Genomic DNA, 8,025 nt, shown 5'->3' on the forward strand with positions numbered 1-8,025 from the left:
CAAGTCAAACCCATTATTATTTAGGAACACAAGGAACAATCTGTGGTTGTTACAAATGCAGAAGCCCAAATAGAAAACACACAAGTCTATATTAAGGATGTCCAGACAGAGGCATTGTCCTCTAGCATCACGATCGACCAGATAGTTCAAGAGAAGGAAATGCAGACTATAAGAACCAGATGTCGCAATAAGGAGATCCACGTAGATCTCTAGCCCAAAAATGTCATGATGGAAAATGATTTGAGGATAATGAAACTTCAAAAGGATTTGGCACAGGCCCAACAAATGATAGAAAAGCTCACAGAGGAAACTATTCCTCAGGAGAAATATCAGAAGTTACAACAGCAGGTAAGGAACATCAATGCATCGGAGAGTGAGGCCTTCGATAGATGGCGAAGGGTAGAGGAAAAAGTTAAAAAGGTAATCAATAGACTAGATACAATTATGAGTCAAATGGATACCTTATGTTCTCTGTATACTGATGTTCTAGCATGTAGGGAACCTACCAAAAACTATGCATTATTTTTGATGGAAAGCTATTTACAATTGAAAATTAAGGGTGTTAATGCAGTGGTGCCTATAGAGCTAAAAACTTTTGATGATTTCATAAACGGTTTTAAGCATTATGGGGTGAAAGTCTAGCGATTGCTATGTGAGTTTTATTTGCATAATCTTGTGTTGGATGGTGAAACAGAAGAGAACCCTAGCCATTCTATGGGTCATATCCAGCTTCAGGCATTCATCTCTTTTGTTGTTAACAAGACAAAGTGGTTTAAAGCCCACAATACCTTCCAGAGACAGGAGAATGGGTTAGATATTTGGGTAAGGGGTGAACCTAGAAACCCATTGCAACTGTGGAATAAGCATAGAAGCTTAATGAGAAAGAAGGGTGTGATCTAGACATTGGGACCTATTCACACAGTAGTTGTCCAACAAGGGTTAGAATACTTCCTAGACATCAAATACCTTGCCATAGCAGCAGCCAAACTTCGATACAAGACTTCCAATCGGAATGTCCAAGACAGAGAGCCATTCAATTACGAAAATTTTAAGCTAGCTACTGATCACCTGGCTAGCTATGGTAACCTCATCCTGAGAGAATGCCCGTATTGGTTAGGCTGTAGGTTTTGAAGTCCAATCATCTGGTATCCTACACTAGGGTATAAGGCCCTATATGAATTGCCTGAAGGCCAGACAGGGCATATTTTTGAAGTTTTAGCTAGAAATCGTGGCTTTAGACCACTGCATGAAAATCCTTCTCTAGCCTATTCCCTAACTTCCTTGCATGTCAATTACAATGTTTTCATGAGGGCATGAAAAAGGGTAAGCAGGGGGGTGTGTTGAGCATTGGAAGAGGTATGTATTTACCATTTATTTCTTTATCTTTTCCTTTAAATCATAACTCCTTTACATTCTAAGATGGTAATATGTTAAAGGATTATGATAGAATTAAGGAGATTTGTGATTGATGTAAAATGATTAATTATTGTCTTTCTCTATGCAGAAAGTGAAGAAAATGGAGAATCACTATTCCGGAGGAAAAGACAAAGCAGATCTAACTGCTATCCCTTTGACAGGAAACAACATCCAGATGAGGAAATCAAGATCGGAGTGCATGGACCAGGAAAAGGAAGAGAAACCACGGCATCAGTGTAAGAGGAAAAAATGATAACTGAAGATCAAAGATATGGCGAATCCCTCAGGATCCTTTGATCCCGAGGGATCGCTACTTCAAGGCTTATCTATATTTTTGATACTTCCACTTGGCCATTATGAAAAGGGACAAAACTGCTAGCCCAAGGGGTGGAAAATTATTGTTGATTTGTAGAGTTTACTGTTGTAATCTAAACTTTGATCATTGACTCTCTTTACAGAGCGATAGCTGTAACTTTGCCTTTATGATTAATATATAACTCAGTTGTTGTTTCGTTATCTGATCCTGGAGTAACTGTAGCAGTGCATCCCTAGTGGCTAAGGGCCCAGCCCTAGTGGATCACTTGCTTCTTGTATCATTATTTTACGATTACAGTCATGTGTGGTTTGATTTCCTTTGCATTTCCTTAACTTGCTTTATTCAGTAATCTTATGTTCCTGAATATTTCATTAAGTTGCTCGGTTATATTGAATTTGTAACTGAATCCCAAGATTATTATTTGCAACTGAAAATGTTATGCTATTCATTCTGAAATAATATCGCACTGTCTAATTCGGATATTGCTGTTCATTTACAGATTGATAGTGTTGTTCATTCACTGACTGGTATTGTTGTTCATTTAACTATGGTTTACTTAGAATTGTGATTGTTGTTCATTCAATCATAATTGCAATTGTTGTTCCTTTATAACTGTGGTTAATGCCCATTATGCTAGAGTAATATTACTGATTCTATAGTTGCTGTGTGTTTACACTTGATTAAGATTTTTGTTCAATTTCCGTAGACCTACTTAGGTTTTCTGTTCCTTTCTTAGATTGCTGCTCAATTCCTTTATTAGTTAAAGATTGTTGTTCAAATCCTTTCGGTTAAGATTACCGCTTAATTCATTCCTGTAGATTAAGCTTTGTTGTTCGATCTCTTTAATAGATTGGTTGCTGCTCCTTTTCTTTTAATTGAATTGGTATTTCAAGTATTTTCTTTGGTATGAATAGAGAGATGTACAACTATAGCGAACATTGATTACTGCTCTCTAGTTCTTAGATTGGAGATCTTGCCTTTGATTGATTTTCATTTACATCAATTTACAGGGGAAAGAGTTATCATTACTGCATCCTTGACTGATGGATGTTGTAGTTTCTTAAGTAAATGATTTAGTTACAAAGCATTTAAGTTTCTTTCCATTACAATTAGAGTTTGTTTCTAGCGTTTATTTACTTTTGTAAAGAACTATAATGCAAACTTTAGTCTTGAACAAGTGACCACCTCAGATTGAGTACACTCTTGAGATTAAAAAATCGTACCTGGATTGATAATTAATGTAGGGTAAATAGAGGTTAAAAATACCCTTTTTATCGCTCAACAATGATTACAATAGAAAATATATGAAAGAAAAATATCAATATTTTTCAACCCTTGACAAATATTTCGAGCTACCATGTACTCAATTCTCTCTCTTGAAAACTGTCAAGGAAAAAACCTGGAAACTATTGTTATCACTTTCTTTGGCTTGTCTCCCACTACAAATAAGAAATTAATTGATCATCACTTTTATAATTCATTATTTATTCTCTATCATTGATTTGATTCACATCGATATTGCATTTTGTTTTCAAAATTCAACCATTCTAGAGCTTTAACACATGATAATCATCCTTTATTTGCTAAAAACTACATCAAAGTTCAAACAAATGGTTTGAAGTGTGATGTTGTCCCTTCATTGATGTAGAATCATCTTGTCTTGAAAACTATCTTTCAAAAATTTACGAATTCCTTCTATGTTAATATAAGTCTATAGCAACAACTAACAAGCTTCTGCATGTTTAACTTGCTCAAGGAGTTCATTTTTGCCAAATCTAGTTTGCATTTACTCTATTTTTTGTAATAAATATAAAATTTATGAACAAAATACTTTTAGGGTATGAGATTGGAATCTAATAATATGAGAGAATGAAGCACATCATGATTAAGAATAAACAATTTACAGAATTGGATTTGAGATGACCATCAGATCCTAGTGTGTTAGTGGCTGTAGATTTTGTCATAAAAAATGCAAAATTACTGGTCAAGCTACTTTGGAATTTATGCATCTTAGAGAGGACGAGTTTGGTGAAAATGAACATCTGGGTTTTTTGCACAAATTGAAGGAATACGGGATTTTTTTTTTTTTTTTTTTTTTAGAGAGGAATTTGATAAGGCAAACCTACATTTTGGTAAGGCACTCAACCTAATTTGACAACCTGCATTTTGCAAGATTTGTCTTTTCTTTGCATAACACAAAAATTTCAATTTCAAAGTGATGAGAATAAGAATTAGCAATTGAAAGGATTCAATTTGGACCTTCTAGAAGGGACTGCTTGAATATTGGTGCACTGGTCCAATTTGATGAAAATACTGAAAATTTTGAGTTGGCATATTAGCTATGTGCATTTGGTGATGAGATAGAAAAGCCCAAGATATGGGGTTTGTGGTTCGGGTGGAAAGTGCAGAGTTGTAGTTTCTTTTTCCTTATTTCATGCATATAAGTGGACCATGTGTGCATTTCTCAAAGACCAATGAATGAAAATAAATATTTTCCTCGTCTAAAATTGAAAAATATTTAAACCTCTTTCTAGTTTTTAATGCTAAGGATGATCTCCTAGCCATATGAATAGGTGTTTTCAATGTAGTTTAGGTTTGTGCCATACATTATTGAATGAAATCATATATTTCTTTGATTAAATAATATTTCTAGGTCACCAGTCCGTTCTCATTGGATTAATTGAACTCAATAAGGAATAAGCTAGGAAAGATTAACCCCTTTTAGAGCTTATGTTCTACTACATAGACAATTTTAATTTTGGATATGATAAGGGTTCAAATCAAGGGGAATGACATTCATTCCAACTTCAGATCTGATCCACAAGTATCTTAAGTTTGTAATGTTTAAGATCGAAATAATTCTTTTCCATTAAGGTTAGAACTAAATACGATAAATTGATATTGTTATTAAATTTGGTTTAAATGGTTGAAAATTTAAATAATTGAAAAACAAAGAAATTAAATTTTTTTATCTAAATTTTCTTGCTCATTTTAAAACTCTCTACTTCTAAACCCAGAGTACGTGATGCCATTTGAGGGTTTTTCTCAACCCTTGACATCTATCTCAAACTCTCTATTTCTATGTTGTTTTATATAAATAAAGAGCAGGGTACAAGTATTTCCTATGCATGCATGTCATGGAGAAGAAACCATTGAATGTCATTTCATTGTTGCTCCGTGTGTTTTTCCAAAGAGAAAATGGGTATGTTTTCATGTGTGGGTTTGTTTTTGTTCATTTTATTATCCTCAATTGAAGCATGGAGGCCATTGCCTCAATATTTCAATCAGAATGCTACTGTTGTGGGACTGGGAGAACAACCCAATAAGAAAAATTTATAGTTTGGGACTTCAAAGAAAAATGAACGGTGCTCAGTGTACATGAATATGAAGTACGACATGGGGCCTGTGCTGACTTCTGCTATGAATGTCGATACAATTTGGTATGGTAGGTGGAGTAAGAAGGAAAAGAGGGTTATCAATGAGTTTATCATTAGGAATGCAAATAAACTCTAGTATTGCATATCACCCTGAGATTGTAACATTGGATTGAAATAACTAATCAAATATTGTAAGACATATTAAGAATGGACATGATGATCAACAAAATCATTACGAGGAAATTTACCATCTGTTAAATTTCAATAAATAATAACGACTATCAAATTTCAATAAAGATGGCAATATTTGAGTTCATGTATGGTAGGCCTCTAGTTGGGATATAATAGAGGATAGAATTTTTATTATACAAAAAGTATTCAAGAAATTGAGGAGTAGATGAAAATAATAAAAGAAATATTAAATGAAGCACAACATAGATAAAAAATTCCAGTGAATATGCATAGGTTTGATCAAAGTTATGAGATTGGGGAGAAACTATTTTTGCATGTGAGGCTACAAAAAAATTGATTAAATTTGGGAAGGGATTGAATTTATCACTCCATTATATAGGATCTTTTGATATTTAGAGAAAAACGGCCATGATGCATATCGTCTTTCATTTCCCACATCATTAGAATGTATACTTGATGCTTTCCATGTTTTAGTTTCATACCATTATTCTTCCAACCCTTCACATGTTATTATTCTAATATATTTGTAGATGTCCTATGAGAGGGATTGATGGCCAAACCAATCCACATATGGACTAGTGCACTCAATAGATTTAACATCGTTGGGTATATCAAGTAAAGATCTATTGGGATAACTATAGTCCCAATTCTAATTCTTGGGAGGATGCACCTGAGTTGTGTCAACAATTTTCATACATTGAAACATTGAGATGAACTTTATTTTATGAGAAAGTGTATGTAGTGTCTTGTCTTAAATGATTATTATGATAGATCAAAATTATCCTGCGATTTATTACAATGGCTTGACCATATGATTTTGATTACGATGATGAAACTTGATTTTTTTATACGATTGAGTAAATATGATGATAATTGAATTGATAAATTATTAATTCATAAAATGTTAGATGAATAATTATTTTTTAGTATGATGAAATGAACAATAATGATTTTTATTCTATAAGTGGTGATTTTAAATGAGATATGTATTAAAATCTAGAAGGGTGTTACATTTGGTTTTCGATAGAAGAATAAAACAAAAAGTTTTGTTGGTTTGGGAGATAGAATAGCCATTCACTTGGATGAATTTATTAATGGGGCACATTATTTACTTAAACCTTCACAGAGATCTGCAATCTCAGTAGGAGAAGTAGGATCCTCACTAACATACCAGACATTGATCAGGGGATTCGATGAAACTCAATGAGTTTCAACTCTTTATCTCCACGGGGTTTTCACTCAATGAACATTTGACATAGAGTGTATTTTCGTGGCATAGCAACCAATACCCTTAATTTGACTAAATATTGGAAAATACCTCTAAAAATTGCATTATTTGAACCCCTACCAATATGAACCCAATACACCTACCAATTTAAAAAACCCCTACTTTCACTAGATATTGTAGGTATGCATTTTTTCATTAACATTTTTTATACCCCTTTATATTTTCTTATTAACTTTGAGCTTGATGTTTTATACCTGCCAATATAAAAACCCTTTACCCCCTATTATATGCTCAATATATTATGTTATTTTTTCCTCAATATATATCCCCCAATATGAATGCATGTGGTATGGTATTTCTCCCCCAGTGAAGGCCCTATGTCTATCTCTAATAATATAAAGAGCCCTTCTACAGATCAGTGGTGGCAAACGATGTAGCTATATATTGATGAGACTGGTGCCAATAATATCAAAAACATAGTGATTACTATTCAACACGATGATTACTACTCCCTTGGTAAGGTAATGGGTAGGCTTATTATCTAGGAAGTGATAAAAATGCCATAACCGCCGAAAGTATCCCCCTTCTCATTGATCCCAAGAATGGTATTTACCTCCTCCTCACTTCTAGTGATGTTTCTTCCCAGGACATCTGTAGAGCAATCTGTGGATTTCATTATTTTACATTCCCATCCATTGTAGGATACACACTACCTTATGCATGGGTTGGCAATTCTGGAAAACATTGTCAAGAAGTCTTTTCTTAATCTATTGTAGTGACAAGTTACATGATTGGAATGAAGGCCTTCAAGGCACCTAATTGGGATGTTGGTATCGATGGGATGATAAGTGTGTTTGTCCATGAATTGGTTGAGCTTTCGTCGAATCCTAAGATCAATGCCTGGTATGCTGGTGAGGATCCTACTTCTCCTAATGAGATTGCAGATCTCTGTAAAGGTCTTTATGGGACTAGAGACAGTGGATCTTACACTGGACAAGTCATGACAGAAAAATTTGGGGCTAATTACAATGTCAATGCAATTAGGAGGAATTATTTAGTGCAATGGATATGGAGTCCTATTTTGAATGCCTACTTGGGACCAAATGAATTGGATAGTTGAAGGTGCTCTAGTGCTCTTGTTAGTGGAAAATTGGGTTGCTAGTGTTATGAACAGACTTAGTGGTTGTTCTCAAGCCTTACTATCACAAATTATATTTGTGGGTTGGATCTAGACAACTTATTCATGGATTTCTTATTGGTATAGACCTCAATATGGCTTAAGATTAGTGGACCCGATAATGAAACAAAGTGTTATGGAACATTGGAGGTTTTAATCCTATTTTTATTTCTTTTCAGTATGTAGAGAATGTTCTTCTTCTAACGGTCATGCTAGTCTATGTGCTTGCATGTGTCTATACATCTTTATCTATTTAGACTATTTAGAGAAATCTTGAATAGAGAGAATTTGTCTACGCAACTTTATCTATATAGACTAT

The 8,025-nt window shown here is 34.0% G+C and overlaps 1 pseudogene; it reads left to right on the forward strand.

Annotated features, from left to right (window-relative positions):
* The first annotated feature begins 5,110 nt into the window (after window positions 1–5,110).
* LOC149219230 (protein EXORDIUM-like 3 pseudogene) lies at window positions 5,111–7,649 on the forward strand (annotated as a pseudogene).
* The last annotated feature ends 376 nt before the right edge of the window (window positions 7,650–8,025 follow it).

The sequence above is a fragment of the Pinus tabuliformis genome, chromosome Q (assembly GCF_031772625.1).
Source record: "Pinus tabuliformis cultivar Carrire ecotype Pingquan chromosome Q, CPIR1, whole genome shotgun sequence".
Taxonomy (NCBI): Eukaryota; Viridiplantae; Streptophyta; class Pinopsida; order Pinales; family Pinaceae; genus Pinus; species Pinus tabuliformis.